The sequence below is a fragment of the Pongo abelii genome, chromosome 1 (assembly GCF_028885655.2).
Source record: "Pongo abelii isolate AG06213 chromosome 1, NHGRI_mPonAbe1-v2.0_pri, whole genome shotgun sequence".
Classification (NCBI taxonomy): Eukaryota; Metazoa; Chordata; class Mammalia; order Primates; family Hominidae; genus Pongo; species Pongo abelii.
Window position 1 is genome coordinate 112,112,762 of NC_071985.2, and position 19,721 is coordinate 112,132,482.

The 19,721-nt window shown below is 34.3% G+C and overlaps 1 protein-coding gene and 1 non-coding gene across 2 annotated transcripts in view; both read left to right on the forward strand.

The window, feature by feature from the left end:
• The window catches only part of LOC100447686 (neuroblastoma breakpoint family member 12), a 2,265,351-nt gene that overhangs the window by 2,185,707 nt on the left and 59,923 nt on the right, over positions 1-19,721 (forward strand).
• TRNAN-GUU (transfer RNA asparagine (anticodon GUU)) lies at positions 17,032-17,105 on the forward strand. The gene has a single exon. It is a non-coding gene; the product is annotated as a tRNA-Asn (tRNA).

Sequence of the window (19,721 nt, forward strand, 5' to 3'; positions counted from 1 at the left end):
TTTCATGGTTTTCGGATTACAAATGATGCTGCAATCACCATCATTCTTGTACACATATCTTCAGTCACTTGTGCAGATATTTCTATAGTGTGGACAACAGGATGTGCTAATTTTACATTATAGAATTTATTTAATGTTTCTAATTTGAGTACATTCTGCAAATTTATCTTTCGTGGGAGTGGTACCAAGTCGTTTCCAATTTGTTTCTCAGTTCTGTCAATGTCCCCTTGGTCATTTACTTGCCGGCACAACAAACTTTCTACACATGGATGTGTGGTATTCCAGCCTCGGTCACCCAGGATGGCATGCAGTAGTGCAAACGTGGCTCACTGCAGCCTCGATCTCCTGGGGCCGAGCGATTTTCTTGCCTCAGCGCCCCAAGGAGCTGGGACTACAGGCGTGTGCCACACGATGGGCTAATTTTTGTATTTTTTGTAGAGACGGGATTTCACCGTGTTGCCCAGGCTGGTTGCGAGGGGACAGGCACCCTCCTGGCTTAACTGAGGGGTTGTACGACAGAAGGACGTGGTGGACATCGCACACAGAAACCCTGTGACATAGGATGAACTGCTAAACTTCTAAGATATGTTAAAGTCCTCCAACATCCGTGATTGTTTTCTGTGATGACCAAGTCACACTGGTCCAGAGAAGATGGGCCACTTTCCAAGAGAAGTGACCTCTTGGAAAGCTTTCTGTCAAGTCCCTTATACAAAGGGAGCAAAATCACAAAGGTCCCAGGCAATTTTTTTCTTCTCCCCTTTCCTCTTTTCTTCATAAATCTTGGTTTTGCTTTTATTCGCTGAAACCAATCTAATGCCCTTTCTCCCTCCTATACAGTGGTAAATTAGCATGCAGATAGCTGTCCCTGTATTATTATTTGACAGATTTTTTTCAGGGGCTATGTCCATAACAATTAGCACATCTGAGAAACATCACTGGAGCCAGCAGAACCCTCCATCCAACAGGCGTCTTGTGTAGACCTGAACCCTCAGAGCTATTAGCTCCTGTTCCCTTGCTTCTTCTAATGAATATCATGAATAGAAATTGAGCTCTTTGGCTACTAATCACTAAGTATGGCTATAGTACAGGTCTCTCTCTCCCTCTATGTCTTCTCTCTCTCTCTCTCTCTTACTGTTTCTTTCTCATTTTTGCATTATTATTTTCTGTCATCAGTGGCACCAATGTGGGTTTCTGGTTTTGATGCTATGGAGTGAACTTCTGGGGACAATCTCTGTTAGGTGGTGGTTGACAAAGATCCATTCCCTGATTGGCAGTACATGACAGCTTATCTAGTCTGTGAGTCTTTCTTGATCGTCCTTTATCCTAAAGTTCTGGTCTTTCCTGACATTTGAGACTGCAGCAATGAGAAGGTTTTCATATCTTGTCTTTCTGATGTTTGGTAAAAGTCTTATGGACACATTAGTTGTCAATACCTGCAAGAATGGCATCTCTATAATAAGGATGATCTTAGTACACAATATGCCACACCCCATTTCATAGGAACTCTTGGCTCCAGGAAAGTGCTATACCTAAATGGGTCTTAGCACAGGAAAGAAACTAAATTCCTAGCATGTGAGGGACACCTTTCTTTGATTGGCATATTCAAGTTTTTCACAGCTGAAAAGTATCAAATTAATCTCCTTTAAGGATTGTGTAAATTACAGTACAGAAAGGAAAAAAAAGACAATTATAACATCCTAAGTAGGCAACTGAGTCAGCAACATGAGCACTTCTGATAATTATACAAATCAAGACCTCACAATTTCCTGGAATTTTAGAAAGTCCAGCCCTTAGTAAAAATGGATGAAAAGCAATGACCTGTAAAAGTTGTCAGAATGGCCGGGCGCGGTGGCTTACGCCTGTAATCCCAGCACTTTGGGAGGCTAAGGCGGGCGGATCACGAGGTCAGGAGATCGAGACCATCCTGGTTAACATGGTGAAACCCCGTCTCTACTAAAAATACAAAAAATTAGCCAGGCGCGGTGGCGGGCGCCTGTATTCCCAGCTACTTGGGAGGCTGAGGCGGGAGAATGGCGTGAACCCGGTGGGCGGAGCTTGCAGTGAGCCGAGATCGCGCCGCTGCACTCTGGCCTGGGCGAAAGAGAGAGACTCCGTCTCAAAAAAAAAAAAAAAAAGTTGTCAGAATGAAAAATGGAGTCACTTATGCCAAATCCTAACAAAATTCAATCAGGAGATCATAAAGGAGGGGTGCTCACACACACATGTCTGTGATAAAAACTATTACAAGAACTCTCTGAAAACCACAACTTTGCACAAAGGCCACCACAACCTTACCCAAGGAATCTCTCTGCAAGGACATCTGCCCAGCAACTGCCTATTCATCCTTGGACTGATGCCACCCTTGTGATTATTCCTTGTGGCCAAGGATAATTGTTTCAAAACAACTATGTAACCTTCCTCATTTTGGCTGTTAAAGGTTCCCCTTGTCAGCCTGCCTGGATGTGCCTTTGGGTCCTCATACGATAGTGCGCATATCCTGGATTGAAATCTTCTGTTTATTCCCAAACATTCACTTCTTTGGAGAACCACTCTCTCGGTTGTTCTTTTAGGTTGGCAACTTCGTTCTCTGGAAAAGAGAATAACCTGCTAGACTCAAAAGTGTATCACAGAATTACTGAGATATTTGGCAGTAAGGGCCCTCCAGGTATCCAAGGGTGCTTAATGATTCATTTTGTTTCCCTCACTGATAAGCATCCTTGATAGATACCACTGCCTCTGTGTCCACTTTAAATGATATTACTTATGACATTTAGATGCTTTAGAATGCCCAGGACTTTAATGGATTTTTTTCATGTATAAATACACAGTATTTTCTCAGGAAACAAAGTAGAATACTTTATCTTCCTCTGGAGGGTATAGACAAATTAAGTATCTGATCAATATAAAGGAGGTACTGCCCCAATTGTCTTATTATTATTATATGATTATTATTAATTTTCAGAGACAGGGTCTCTATTCCTCACCCAGGCTGGAGTGCAGTGGCATGATCTAGCTCTCTGCTGCCTTGAACCCCTGGGCTCAAGTGCTCCTCCTGCCCCAGCCTCCTGAGTAGCTGGGACTGCAGGCACATGCCACCACGACTGCCTAATGTTTTTATTTTTCATAGTTACGGGGTCTCACTGTGTTGCCCAGGCTAGCCCAATTAGCTTAAGAACAGTAATAATCACGTGTTTAAATTTACAATAAGAAAACTAAGACTTTTTATGAAAAAACCCCACCTTTTTGTATGTATGCTTTAAATGTGATGTTTCTCTGAGGGAAAAATCCTGCTGCTGTGTTTCCCAAGAGGAAAAACAAGCTGCAGATCAGCCGAGAGAGAGATGGGGTTGAGGTGATCTGTGCCTCTGGTGCCTGCCAGGCGCAGAGGGGAACTAATCTTCAGAGACAGAGAACATGACTCAGTCCTTTCGTAATTTTTCACACAGAGACCCATCATTCAGTCATAGTATTCTAGGCATATAAAGAAGAAGAGTCAAGAGAAAACAAACTCAAAACAGGAAACAGTAGGTTTCTCACAGATGATGGAGATATCGAGGTTATAAGATAGTAACATTCAAATGATATGATTTAGATGTTCAGAAGAATGGAAGAGATGGTAAAAATTTTCACCAGAAAATAATAACCTATTTTGAAATAAAATGGAAATTATAGAAATAAAATACGGTAATGGTAGAAATAACATAGAGATGTAATAAATACTTACAATTGGAAAGAAAATCTATTAAAGTTAGAAATAAAATGCAATAGTTATTATTTTAAAAAGTCAATAGATTGGTGTAATGGCAGTTTGGATCCATGTGAAGATGGATTAGTGGCCTGAAGATAAGTAAGTGGAGACTTTCCAGACAAGCAGAGAGAGAGCTAGCAGGAAGGAAAACTAAGAAACAAGTGTGTGTATATATATGTGTATATATATATATATACACATATATATATATGAGTTATGTCATAAACACTTAAAATAAATTGTCACTAATGTCCCGGAAGCTGGAGGAGACAGAAAATGGGACAGAAGCAATACTGAAAGCAAATAGTTCTTACCTATGGACAATTAAGAGAACAAACTCAACAAGGCATCAAGCCACATGTGCAAGAAGAGCTATGAACTCCAAGCAGCATAAGGACAAACAAACCACACCTAGGCATGTCATTAGGACACTGCTGAACACCCAAGGCACATGGGAAAACCAGAGCAGCCCCCAGAGGGGGAAATTCCTATTGTGTCCAAAGGTCAGGTGCTAAATTCACAGCAGTGAAAAAGTAAGACATCATAGAGTTCTAAAATATTATCATTTTCAACTGACTGCTGGCTCCTAACCCAAGACTACAGATCTTTCAAGTGAAGGTGAAGTGCAGACCTTTCTGGAGAAGCAGCACATGCTAACTAAGGGAAACGCAAAAATGTGAAATATCCCCGGGGAATGTGGAAAGGGAACGAAGGAACGCAGGGCAATATGTAGGCTAAATGCGTGGCTCAGTCAAATAGTATGTTTTACTAATCCAACGATCATAATGATATCCATGTGACTTAAAATATATGGTGCCATAAAATTAATGAGAGTAACTTGAAAATCACAAGGAGGGTAAATGGAATTAAGATGTTCCAGACTTCCAGCATTGTGTAGGAAAAGTAAAAAGGTCTAATTTACTCCAAACTTTATTATACAGATTTTACAGTATGGATAAAAGTAAAAAATATATCTCAGGGTTAAACCAATACTAAAAGAAGTATTCATTTTGAGATTTTGGCAGTTTAAAAATAATTAATATTATTTTTATATTAAAAATGTAAATGTAAAAAGTGTACCGTGAAGCTTAATAAATATATAGACCCTTGTAAGTATCAACCAGACCAAGCTACATAGAACATTTCCATCAACCCAGGAAGTTTTCCATCAAAGTATCTCAAAGAGGGAACCACTGTTGAGTCCTGATGCTTCATATAAATGGAATTACACAGGAGTATCAGACAGGTACATTAAAATAAATTTGTTTTAGATGTTCAAAAGATATTTTTATAGGCATCTTTTGCTAAGCATAGTGTTTGGAGGGTTTTACCCATGTTACTGTGTTTTTTCATACTTTTCCTACTTTTTTTTTTTTGCTTGTTTTTTGTTTGCTCTGCGTGAGGTCATTTTATGACTATATAACAGTAGGTATTAAATTCTTCTGTTGATGAGGACTTGTGTTGTACCCAGTTTTTCCTTAGTATAAAAATAAGGTTGCTATAAGCATTTTTTGTAGAAGCCTTATTGGATGTATGTGTTCATTTTTCATGGGTAATGAATGAAAGTAAATTTGATTCCTTATAGAGTAGGCTTAACTCTGTAAGAAACTGCCAAATATTAGAAAAGGTGTTGTGCTAAATTGCAGTCCAACAAACACTGCACAGCAATATCAAACACACTCTGAATGAGGAAGAAGGAGAGGCGGCAACTTTCAAAATCAGGTTTTCTATGTTTCCTTCCATTTTCTCGCAAGCCTTTAATGACATTTTTGAAGGTGGCTATGGGGACACCAAGTGTCATCACCAGCCTATTCAACTCTTGCCACAGAGCCATGGAGAGATACCCCAGGGAAGCCCAGCCAAGTGTCAGGCTCATAAACACCAGGCAGGAATAGATGCCTACGAAATGAGAAGGGTCAGGTGATCCCTCCCTCTCCTGCCATGTCTGTGCCTCTCTTTGCAGCTGCCTTGTCATTAAAATGATCACTTCACTTGTTTTGTCAAAGATAAAGCCAGACATTAGTTAAAGCAGAGAAAACGGATTTTATTCAGTAACTACTGATAGTAGAGAATGGGGCTGAGCTGTGTTCCCATTTGTATAGAGGTGATGGCATTATAGGGCGAGAGGGAGGTGGGGAGAGGGCAGGGAGCAGGACACAAGTGAAACATTGTGAATGTCTGCCTCATCAGGCCAGCTGTGTCTGCTAGCTGACAATATTAGAAGATAGGATTCTAACCTGTCACAGAGACTGGCAGACAGAGGCTCAGTCCTTCCTGAGAACTACAGCTCAAAGGAATGGCTTTCAGATCCTAGGGAAAGACACACTGGAGTCCCTAGGAGATACAAACACATCTCAAAGGGATGGAGGAAGGATTCCCTTCTTAGTAAGTGCTACACAAAAGGGAGATCTTGAACCTACCATCATCAGCAGGTATTGGCTGGAACTAAAGTAAGTTCTTCTGGCAGCCTTGAGCTTTCTGGGGTAGGCATTGTCATGGGAGCCTATAGTCATCCTCCAGACAAAGCCATGATAGATCTCTTAGCCCAGAGATTTAAACTGAGTCATTGTGTGCTGAGTTTGGTGTTTCTCACTTTACATCCCCCCATTCCATGGCTTAGATTTTAGTCGACTCTGTCAGATGCACAAGGCCACGGGCCATTCTCAGTGGCTTTCAGGCAGCCCAGGCATATCTATTGAGACCTGAATGAAAATAAAAAAACAAAAAAAACCCCATGAGATTGACAATGGGCCCCACAATAGGTATCCATTACCCATATTCAAGGAGATGGACATGAATATTTCTAGGCTTTATCGAAATGGAAAGTGGCTTATGGAGTCAGGATGAAATTCAAACTTACATTAACACTGCATATAGCTTATTGATATATTTTTATATCAAAGCCATGACAAAATGATAATCCACAAGTGCAAAGGTATGTAGGGGTTGGGGAGAGACTCCATAAGGTCAAAATTAACCTCACTTTATTTATTTATTTTTATTTTTATTTTTATTTTTTTGAAATGGAGTTTCACTCTTGTTGCCCAGGCTGGAGTGCAATGGCAGGATCTTGGCTCACTGCAATCTCCACCTCTCGGGTTCAAGCGATTCTCCTGCCTCAGCCTCCCAAGTAGCTGGGATTACAGGCATGCACCACCATGCCCGACTAATTTTTTGTATTTTTAGTAGAAATGGGGTTTCACCATGTTAGCCAGGCTGGTCTCAAACTCCTGAGCTCAGGTGATCTGCCCACCTCGGCCTCCCAAAGTGCTGGGATTACAGGGGTGAGCCACCATGCCCGGGCAACCTTACTTTCAATGAAACTCTTACATGTTGCTACTGTAAGAGAAAGGAAGACAATGTTAGGCTGGAATACATTAATTGTCATGGGATAAACAGGCAGGACATGATGCTACATTTATTAGTCACTTTTATTGAGAGTATTTGTGAAGATTAATTTTTCTGTCAGTTTGAATGGGCCATGGAGTGCCCAGATATTTGGTTAAACATTATCTCTCACTGTGTCTCTGAGAGTGTTTCTGGATGAGATTGACATTTGAATGGGTAAACTGAGTAAAGCAGATTGCCCTCCCCAGTGTGAATGGGCCTCATTCAACCCACAGAAGGCTTGAATAGAATGAAAGGCTAAGAAAGAAGTCTCTGCTCCACTGTCTTTGAGCTGGGACATCAGTCTTCTGCCTTGGGCCTTGGACTTGGTCAAGAACTATATTCGACTCTCCTGGGTCTAGAGCTTACTCTAGAGCTTACTCAGTGTAGACCTTGGACTTCTCTGCTTCCATAATCACATTAGCCAATGTGAATCTCTGTGTGTGTGTGTGTGTATGTGTGTGTCTATGTCTGTGTGTGTATCCTGCTCGTTTTCTTTCTCTAGAGAAATCAGACTAATGTAGTAATATGTGCCACTTGCCAGTCTTTGTCTCTATGCTTTTAAAAGGTATGAAATAAATAAATAAACAAAACCCTGGAGGGTTCTCAAAGAAGAACAGCAAAGGAAATGAATTCTGATAGGTTTTGCACTGAGGACATTCAGGTGTGAGGAAAACATGAAAACCACTATGCTAGGGAAAGCAAATGCTGTTGAGAATATCTCACAAACACAACTTACACATCAGTAGGTAGGTTTGACCCTCAGAGTGGACACATTTTACTTTAAGTGCACTTTCGGTGAAACTTAAGATGAATCTAGGACTTTCACGATGGACATATCTCTCTGTGTGTGTGTACACATATATATAAAGAGAGAGTGTGTGTATATATTATATATATAATATATAATATGTGTATATATTATATATGATATATAATATGTGTATATATTATATATATGATATATAATATGTGTATATATTATATATATGATATATAATATGTGTATATATTATATATATGATATATAATATGTGTATATATTATATATATGATATATAATATGTGTATATATTATATATATGATATATATGTGTATATATTATGTATATGATATATAATATGTGTATATATTATGTATATGATATATAATATGTGTATCTATTATATATATGATATATAATATGTGTATCTATTATATATAATATGTGCATCTATGATATATAATATATAATGTGTGTATATATTATATATAATATATAATATGTGTATATATTATATATAATATATAATATGTGTATATATAATATATAATATATAATATGTGTATATTGTATATATATTGCATATAATACGTGTATATTGTATATATTATATATAATACGTGTATATTGTATATATTATATATAATACGTGTATATTGTATGTATTATATATAATACGTGTATATTATATGTATTATATATAATACGTGTATATTATATGTATTATATATAATACGTGTATATTATATGTATTATATATAATACGTGTATATTATATGTATTATATATAATACGTGTATATTATATGTATTATATATAATACGTGTATATTATATGTATTATATATAATACGTGTATATTATATGTATTATATATAATACGTGTATATTATATGTATTATATATAATACGTGTATATTATATGTATTATATATAATACGTGTATATTATATGTATTATATATAATACGTGTATATTATATGTATTATATATAATACGTGTATATTATATGTATTATATATAATACGTGTATATTATATGTATTATATATAATACGTGTATATTATATGTATTATATATAATACGTGTATATTATATGTATTATATATAATACGTGTATATATTATATGTATTATATATAATACGTGTATATATTATATGTATTTTATATAATACGTGTATATATTATATGTATTATATATGATACGTGTATATATTATATGTATTATATATGATATGTGTATATATTATATGTATTATATATGATATGTGTATATATTATATGTATTATATATAATATGTGTATATATTATATGTATTATATATAATATGTGTATATATTATATGTATTATATATAATATGTGTATATATTATATGTATTATATATAATATGTGTATATATTATATGTATTATATATAATATGTGTATATATTATATGTATTATAAATATGTGTATATATTATATGTATTATATCATATGTGTATATATTATATATAATATATCATGTGTGTATATATTATATATAATATATCATGTGTGTATATATTATATATATGATATATATGTGTATATATTATATATGATATATAATATGTGTATATATTATATATAATATGTGTATATATTATATATAATATGTGTATATATTATATATTATATACAATATGTGTATATATGATATATATAGTATATAATATGTGTATATATTATATATATAGTATATAATATGTGTATATTATATATAGTATATAATATGTGTATATTATATATATTGTATATAATATGTGTATATATTATATATATTGTATATAATATGTGTATATTATATATTATATATAATATGTGTATATATAATATATATTATATATAATATACAATATGTGTATATATTATATATTATATAATACGTGTATATATTATATATATTATATATAATACGTGTATATATTATATATATTATATATAATACGTGTATATATAATATATATTATATATAATACGTGTATATATAATATATATTATATATAATACGTGTATATATTATATATTATATATAATATGTGTATATATTATATATTATATATAATATGTGTATATATTATATATATTATATGTAATATGTGTATATATTATATATATTATATGTAATATGTGTATATATTATATATATTATATGTAATATGTGTATATATTATATATATTATATGTAATATGTGTATATATTATATATATTATATGTAATATGTGTATATATTATATATATTATATGTAATATGTGTATATATTATATATATTATATGTAATATGTGTATATATTATATATATTATATGTAATATGTGTATATATTATATATATTATATGTAATATGTGTATATATTATATATATTATATGTAATATGTGTATATATTATATATATTATATGTAATATGTGTATATATTATATATATTATATATATGTGTATATATTATATATATTATATATGATATGTGTATATATAATATATAATATATAATATGTGTATATATAATATATAATATATAACATGTGTATATATTATACGTTATATATAATATGTGTATATATTATACGTTATATATAATATGTGTATATATTATACGATATATATAATATGTGTATATATTATATATACTGTATATAATATGTGTATATATTATATATACTGTATATAATATGTGTATATATTATTTATATTGTATATAATATGTGTATGTATTATATATTGTATATAATATGTGTATGTATTATATATATTATATATAATATGTGTATGTATTATATATATTATATATAATATGTGTATGTATTATATATATTATATATAATATGTGTATGTATTATATATATTATATATAATATGTGTATGTATTATATATATTGTATAGAATATGTGTATGTATTATATATAACATGTGTATATATAATATATAATATATAATATATGTATATATTATATATTGTATGTATTATATATTATATATTGTATATAATATATGTATATATCATATATTATATATAATACGTGTATATATTATATATAATATATATAATACGTGTATATATTATATATAATACTTGTATATATTATATATAATACGTGTATATATTATATATAATACGTGTATATATTCTATATAACATATATAATACGTGTATATATTCTATATAACATATATAATACGTGTATATATTCTATATGACATATATAATACGTGTATATATTCTATATGACATATATAATACGTGTATATATTCTATATGACATATATAATACGTGTATATATTCTATATAACATATATAATACGTGCATATATTCTATATAACATATATAATACGTGCATATATTCTATATAACATATATAATACGTGCATATATTCTATTTAACATATATAATACGTGCATATATTCTATATAACATATATAATACGTGCATATATTCTATATAACATATATAATACGTGCATATATTCTATATAACATATATAATACGTGTATTACATATTATATATAATACGTGTATTACATATTATATATAATACGTGTATTATATATTATATATAATACGTGTATTATATGTTATCTATAATACGTGTATATATTATATGTTATCTATAATACGTGTATATATTATATATTATCTATAATACGTGTATATATGATAGATAATATATAATACGTGTATATATGATAGATAATATATAATACGTGTATATATTATATATAATATATATAATACGTGTATATATTATATATAATATATATAATACGTGTATATATTATATATAATATATAATACGTGTATATATTATATGTAATATATATAATACGTGTATATAGTATATGTAATATATATAATACGTGTATATATTATGTAATATATATAATACGTGTATATATTATATATTATATATAATACGTGTATATATTATATATAATACGTGTATATATTATATAATATATAATACGTGTATATATTATATATTATATATAATACGTGTATATTATATATAATATATAATACGTGTATATATTATATATTATATTTAATATGTGTATATATTGTATATTATATATAATATGTGTATATATAATATATAATATGTGTTTATATAATATATATGTGTATATATTATATAATATATAATATATAAGTGTATATATTATATATTATATATAATACGTGTATATATTATATATAATATATAATACGTGTATATATTATATATAATATATATACCTGTATATATTATAGTATATATAATACCTGTATATATTATGTATAATATATATAATACCTGTATGTATTATATATAATATATAATACGTGTACGTATTTTATATAACATATATACGTGTACATATTGTATATAATATATAATACGTTTACATGTTGTATATAATATATAATACGTGTACATATTGTATATAATATATAATACGTGTACATATTGTATATAATATATCATATGTGTATATATTATATATAATATATGTGTATATATTATATACAAATCATATGTGTACAGATTATATATAATATATCATATGTGTATATATTATATATATTATATATAATATATCATATGTGATATATTATACATTATATATTACGTGTATATATTATATATAATATATCATATGTGTATATATTATATATTATATATCATATGTGTATATATTATATATTATAGATAATATGTGTATATATTACATATAATATATGTAATATGTGTATATATTATATATCATGTATGTAATATGTGTATATATTATATATCATGTATGTAATATGTGTATATATTATATATCATGTATGTAATATGTGTATATATTATATATCATGTATGTAATATGTGTATATATTATATCATGTATGTAATATGTGTATATATTATATATCATGTATGTAATATGTGTATATATTATATATCATGTATGTAATATGTGTATATATTATATATCATGTATGTAATATGTGTATATATTATATATCATGTATGTAATATGTGTATATATTATATATCATGTATGTAATATGTGTATATATAATATATGATCTGTGTATATATTATATATTATATATAATATGTGTATATATTATATATAATATGTGTATATATTATATATAATATGTGTATACATTATATATAATGTGTGTATACATTATATATAATGTGTGTATACATTATATATAATGTGTGTATACATTATATATAATGTGTGTATACATTATATATAATATATATCATATGTGTATACATTATATATAATATATATCATATGTGTATACATTATATATAATATATATCATATGTGTATACAGTATATATAATATATATCATATGTGTATACAGTATATATAATATATATCATACGTGTATACAGTATATATAATATATATCATACGTGTATACAGTATATATAATATATATCATATGTGTATATATTATATATTATATATCATATGTGTATATATTATATATTATATATCATATGTGTATATATTATATATAATATATAATATGTGTATATATTATATATAATATATAATATGTGTATATATTATATATAATATATAATATGTGTATATATTATATATAATATATAATATGTGTATATATTATATATAATATATAATATGTGTATATATTATATATAACATATATAATATGTGTATATATTTTATATAACATATATAATACGTGTAGATATTATATATAACATATATAATATGTGTAGATATTATATATTATATATGTGTAGATATTATATATTATATATAGTATATATACACAGAGTGTGTATATATGTATTTTTAATATATACATTACATATATACACACACACACATATATATATACACACAGAGAGACAGAGGGAGAGAGAGAGTCTTGCTATCTTATCCAGGCTGGTCTGCAACTCTGGGCCTCGATCGATCGTCCTGCCTCCCCCTCCCAAAGTGCTCAGATTACAGGCGTGAGCCACCTCATCCAGCCCATTTTCATATTTTTAATTTAGTTCAACCATTGTGGAAGACAGTGTGGCGATTTCTCAAGGATCTAGAATCAGAAATACCATTTGACCCAGCAATCCCATTACTGGGTATATACACAAAGGATTATAAATCATTGTACTATAGAGACACATGCACACGTATGTTTATTGCAGCAGTATTCACAATAGCAAACACGTGGAACCAACCCAAATGCCCATCAATGATAGACTGGATAAAGAAAATGTGGCACATATACAGTGTGGAATACTATGCAGCCATAAAAAAGAAGGAGTTCATGTCCTTCACAGGGACATGGATGAAGCTGGAAACCATCATTCTCAGCAAACTAACACAGGAACAGAAAACCAAACACCACATGTTCTCACTCATAAGTGGAAGCTGAAAAATGAGAACACATGGACACAGGAAGGGGAACATCACACACTGAGGCCTGTAGGGGGGTGAGGGGCAAAGGGAGGGATAGCATTAGGAGAAATACCTAATGTAGATGACGGGTTGATGGGTGCAGCAAACCACCATGGCACATGTATACCTATGTAACAAACCTGGACGTTCTGCACATGTATCTCAGAACTTGAAGTATAATAAAATTTTTTAAATTTAAATACACATTCCAAAAATTATATAACAAGTACAGGAAGCCTCCTTTATGCCAGTTTTACAAAAACAGAAAAGATGATATATCAATGACAAGGCATCAAAGTGGCAACATAATAAAGTAGTGAGAGAGAGAAAAAAAGTTATTCTGGAATTCTATGCCACAATGAAAAATCTCTCAAAAATGTGGCTGAAATAAGGACATTTAAAGACATACACATGCACGGTGGCTCACACATGTATCCCAGCACTTTGGGAAGCCGAGGTGGGCGGATCACTTAAGGTCAGGGAGTTGGAGACCAGCCTGGCCAACATGGCAAAACTTCGTCTCTACTAAAAATACAAAAATTAGCCAGGCGCGGTGGCACATGCCTGTAATCCCAGCTACTCAGGAGGCTGAGGCATGAGAATCACTTTTACCCAGGAGATGGAGGTTGCAGTGAGCCCAGATCATGCCACTGTACTCCAGCCTGGGTGACAGAGTGAGACTCCATCTTAAAAAAATACAAATAAAAATAAAGACATACAAATAAATGAAAGCATTCACCGACCCACACTACAAGAAATGTTGAAGGAGTCCTCCAGGCCTAAGGATAAGGATACCAGACAGAAATCTGAACCTATACAAAGAAATGGAGATGACTGGAAATCGCTATGTACGTACTTAGATGTTGGGGTTTATAACATGTCTAAAATCAAATTACCTGACAACACTAGCATAAAGGCCAGAAGGGGAGGTATAATGTCACTTAAGGGCAGACTGATAAAGGTGTGTTCTAGAAACCTTAAAGCTATAACTGACATAACAAAAGAAAGAATTGTAGCTAATAAGCCAAAAAAGGAAAGAAAATGGAATGATATAAAAAACCATGCAATCGCTATGCTGGAGCAGCTGCTCTCCAGGCCTCTACCCTATAGAAATACACCAGTGGCCAATGAGAAGTGTACAAGAATGATGACTGCAGCATTGTTTGTAATCATAAAGTAATAGAACCAACGTAATTTCTTTCTTTCTTTCTTTCTTTCTTTTTTTTTTTGAGACGGAGTCTCCCTTTGTCGCCCAGGCTGGAGTGCAGTGGCGCGATCTCGGCTCACTGCAAGCTCTGCCTCCCAGGTTCACCCCATTCTCCTGCCTCAGCCTTCCGAGTAGCTGGGACTACAGGCGCCCGCCACTATGCCCGGCTAATTTTTTGTATTTTTTAGTAGAGACGGGGTTTCACTGTGTTAGCCAGGATAGTCTCCATCTCCTGACCTCGTGATCTGCCCGCCTCGGCCTCCCAGAGTGCTGTGATTACAGGCGTGAGCCACCGCGCCCGGCCGAACCAACGTAATTTCGAAGATACATGAAAAGGGTTTTATTTATTAAACAAACACAACAATTTAACAAACAAACAACGGAAGCAAGTCCTTTTGCCTAAAGGAACACAGAGGGTCATGATGATGTTACTCCTCCAAGGATTTCAGGGTTCCCAGACGCCTAGTTTTTGGTCTAATTTTTCTGGAAGATCTTATTCTTGGGGAGCTACAGATTCTCACGTTCGGGGCTCTTTCAGGTTCTATCTCCGTTTTCCCCTCAATTCCTCCCCATTCTGCTACAATAAAAAAACAATTCTCACCTCCGGAAGATCCCGCCTGTCCCTCCGCACGAACCTTTCAGGAGGTCTGGATGTCTGGTCCACCGCTCCCTCGCTTCTTTCCCTGCTTTTGCTTTTCCCTTCCCCCGCTCCCGCCCTCCCGCCCCACGACCCGACCACCACCCAGCTGAGCCCCCGCGGCTCCACTGTGCAGAGGGTGCACTGGAGGCCCTGCCCGTTGCCCGCCCCCGCGGGGTGCCGAGAAATCAACCTGAATAAACGTTTTGTAAAAAGAACTTCCGCACGGAAAAATCTCTCATGATTTCCATTCTCAAGGCTCTTCAAAGGACTAAAAGATAAAGGCGACGATGGATTCATTCAACAAGTCCTAGTCGTGCGCCCTGCTGAGTGCCAGACCCTGCTCCCCGCGAGGGGATCCAGGAGCGACCCTCACCACGATCCCTGCCCTGGTGGAGCCCCCGTGCGGAACACAGGATTCGAAGATGGCAGCGGAAGCTCCGCAGCGCCCCGAATGCGACTGGGCAGGGTGGGTACAGGCTCCCTCACTGGGTGAAGGCTGTGCAAAGAACGGGAAGAGCCATCTCGGGAGCCCACCAGGCTTTCAGCTTCGCTTGGGCCCCCTGGCTGCTCGGGCCCGGGTCGCGGACCGGGGCGTTTCCGGGGGCTTCTGAAGCAGGCGAGGGGCAGGGCGGGCGAAGGCCATTCGGCTGTCCTTCTAGCTCCAGAATCTCCTAACGCGCAGGTGTCCAACGTGACCAGCGCGATTCACCGCTCTAATCGCTCGGGTTTTCCAAGGCCTTGCTCAATCCTGCTCCCGGACGAGCCCTGAGGCTGGAAGGCACAGGGGAAGTTTGTTGAAGGAGCCCTTCCCATAGTGCACAGGAAAATTAGTAGTTCTTGTCTCTGTGGCGCAATCGGCTAGCGCGTTCGGCTGTTAACTGAAAGGTTGGTGGTTCGAGCCCACCCAGGGACGCTTGCTCTAGCTTTTAAAGCGTTCTTGTATTATCGATCACTAGAGAATCTCCCCCGTTCGTGTATTATCGCTCACTAGAGAATCTTCCCTTTTTCTTCCCATAGTCCTAAGTCCTAAAGGTTGGTGGTTCCAGGCCAGCCAGGAATGCCCACTGCAGGGAAGGTTTTATCTTCCCAGGATTCTAGGCACAGTTAACAGAGATCCCTGTCAAGGGCCACTCCCCACACTCCCTACACCCTCGCCTCACAGATCCGATTCAGACAGAGCATCTCCTGAAATGTAATGCTGTCTTGTGCCTGTGTACAAGAAACAGACCAAACGAGTGGCTTCTGGTGCCGACACAATCCTCATGCTGCCCCTTATAGGCTTGGATGGGTTATATGCCAACCTTAATTTTTTCATTTTTAATAGGAGGCCTAGAGAGATATCCCATCCCCAGGATGGGCCTGGATTTACTGGTTGCCTTATCAATAATATGGATAGAAAGTGGAATCATTCATCATCATAATAATCCTCTCCATCATTTTTGAAAACAGCATTTTTTATCCATCAGTTTGTGCATGATTTATTTAACCCTTTTCAAAATGTATTTGAAATGAGGTTGGCTTCATGGTTTTAGGATTTCAGAGAATCCTGAAATCGTCATTCTTGTGCACATATCTTTGGCCACTGATAGTTCTATATTAGCATAGAGAACTGGATGTGCCACTGCTATATTACAGGCTTTTTAATTTTAATTTTAGTTTTTGTGACAGGGTCTCATTCTGTCTCTAAGGCTGGAGCGCAGTGGCCCGATGGCGTCTCGCTGTAGCCTCAACTTCTCAGGCTCAAGCGATCCTCCCATCTCTCAGCCTTCCAAGTAGCTGAGACTGCAGGTGTGGGCCATCATGCCCTGCTAATTTTCGTTTGTTTTGTAGAGAAGGGGTTTCACCATGTTGCACAGGCTGGTCTCCAAACTCCTGGGTTCAAGCAGCTCCGCGGCCTTGCAAAGTGCCAGGATTTACAGGCATGAGCAACTGCAACGGGTCTTATGTAATGCCTGTAACTTCAGGACTTTTAGCAAATTTATCTTCTGCGGGAGAGGTATCAAATCATATTCCAATTTATTTCTCAACTCTAATACTGTCCCTTTCTTTATTATTATTATTATTATACTTTAAGTTTTAGGGTACATGTGCACAATGTGCAGGTTAGTTACATATGTATACATCTGCCATGCTGGTGTGCTGCATCCACTAACTCGTCATCTAGCATTAGGTATATCTCCCAATGCTATCCCTCCCCCCTCCCCCCAATACTGTCCCTTTCTTCATTTACTTGCTGGCACAACAAACTTTCTCCCCCTTCTCCCACTTTTTTTAGACTAGGTCTCACTCTGTCACCCAGGATGGAGGGCAGTGGTGTGATCTCAGCTCACTGCAGCCTCCACCCTCTGGGCTCTAGTGATCCTCCCACCTCAGCCTCCAGAGTAGCTGGATCTACAGACATGCACCACCGAATTCAGCTATTTTTTTTGTTTGTTTGTTTTTTGTAGAGATAGGGCCTTGCTATGTTGCTCAGGTTGGTCTCCAACCCCTGGGCTCAAGAGATCTATCTGCTTCAGCCTCCCACAGTGCTAGGATTTCAGGCGTGAGCCACTGTGCTAGCCATGAGCCCATGATATTCTAATAAGGGGACAGGTGCCTTCCTGGCTTAACTAAAGGGATGATACAACAGAAGGACATGGTGGACATGACACATAGATATTCCGTGGCATAGGATGGACAGCTAAACTTCTAAGACATTTTATTTTATTTTATTTTTTGAGACAAGGTCTTTCTCTGTTGCCCAGGCTGCAGTGCAGTGGCACAATAATAGTTCACTGTAGCCTGAAACTCCTGGGCTCCAGTGATCCTCCCACCTTAGCCTTCCAAGTAGCTGGGACTACAGGTATGCACCATCATACGTGGCTATTAAGAAAAATAATAATTCTGTAGAGATGTGGTCTCACTAAATTGCCCAGGCTGGTCTGCAACTGCTGAGCTGAAGTGATCCTCCTGCTTCGGCCTCCCAAAGTGCTGTGCTGAGTTTACAGGCATGAGCCACCATGGTTAGCCCTGTTTCTTTTTAAAATTTAATTAATTTATTTTGAGTTGATATTTTATTTTCTCTGCAAAGATAAAGGGAACAAGTTTTTTTCCAGAAACAGGCATATGGTATGGGCCCAGTGATACCCTGATCCACCCCTTAGGCTTCAATTACCCATTTTAAAGTAGTTCATAAGCTGACTCGTTGGAATTCAGACGAAATGATAGCGTGGGGAAAGCAGTGTATTGAAAATCATCACCTACGATTGCGCAAAAGGTTTATTCTTGCTGTACTGTCTGTTCTGTCCCAAACATACTCCTGGAAAACCCCTTCATGTGTCACAGGGACATTGTATCTTTAGGACCCTTTGAGACATGGCAGTTAGACTTTATCCAGCTGTCTCCATCTCAGGGTCACAGATACTTTCTGGTGCTAATTTGTACGTGCTGTCACTGGGGTGAAACATTTCCATGCCAATGAGCCACAGCCCAAGCAGCTGGTAGACTGTGATTAGAGAAAATCATTCCTCATGGGGAGTGCCATCTGATC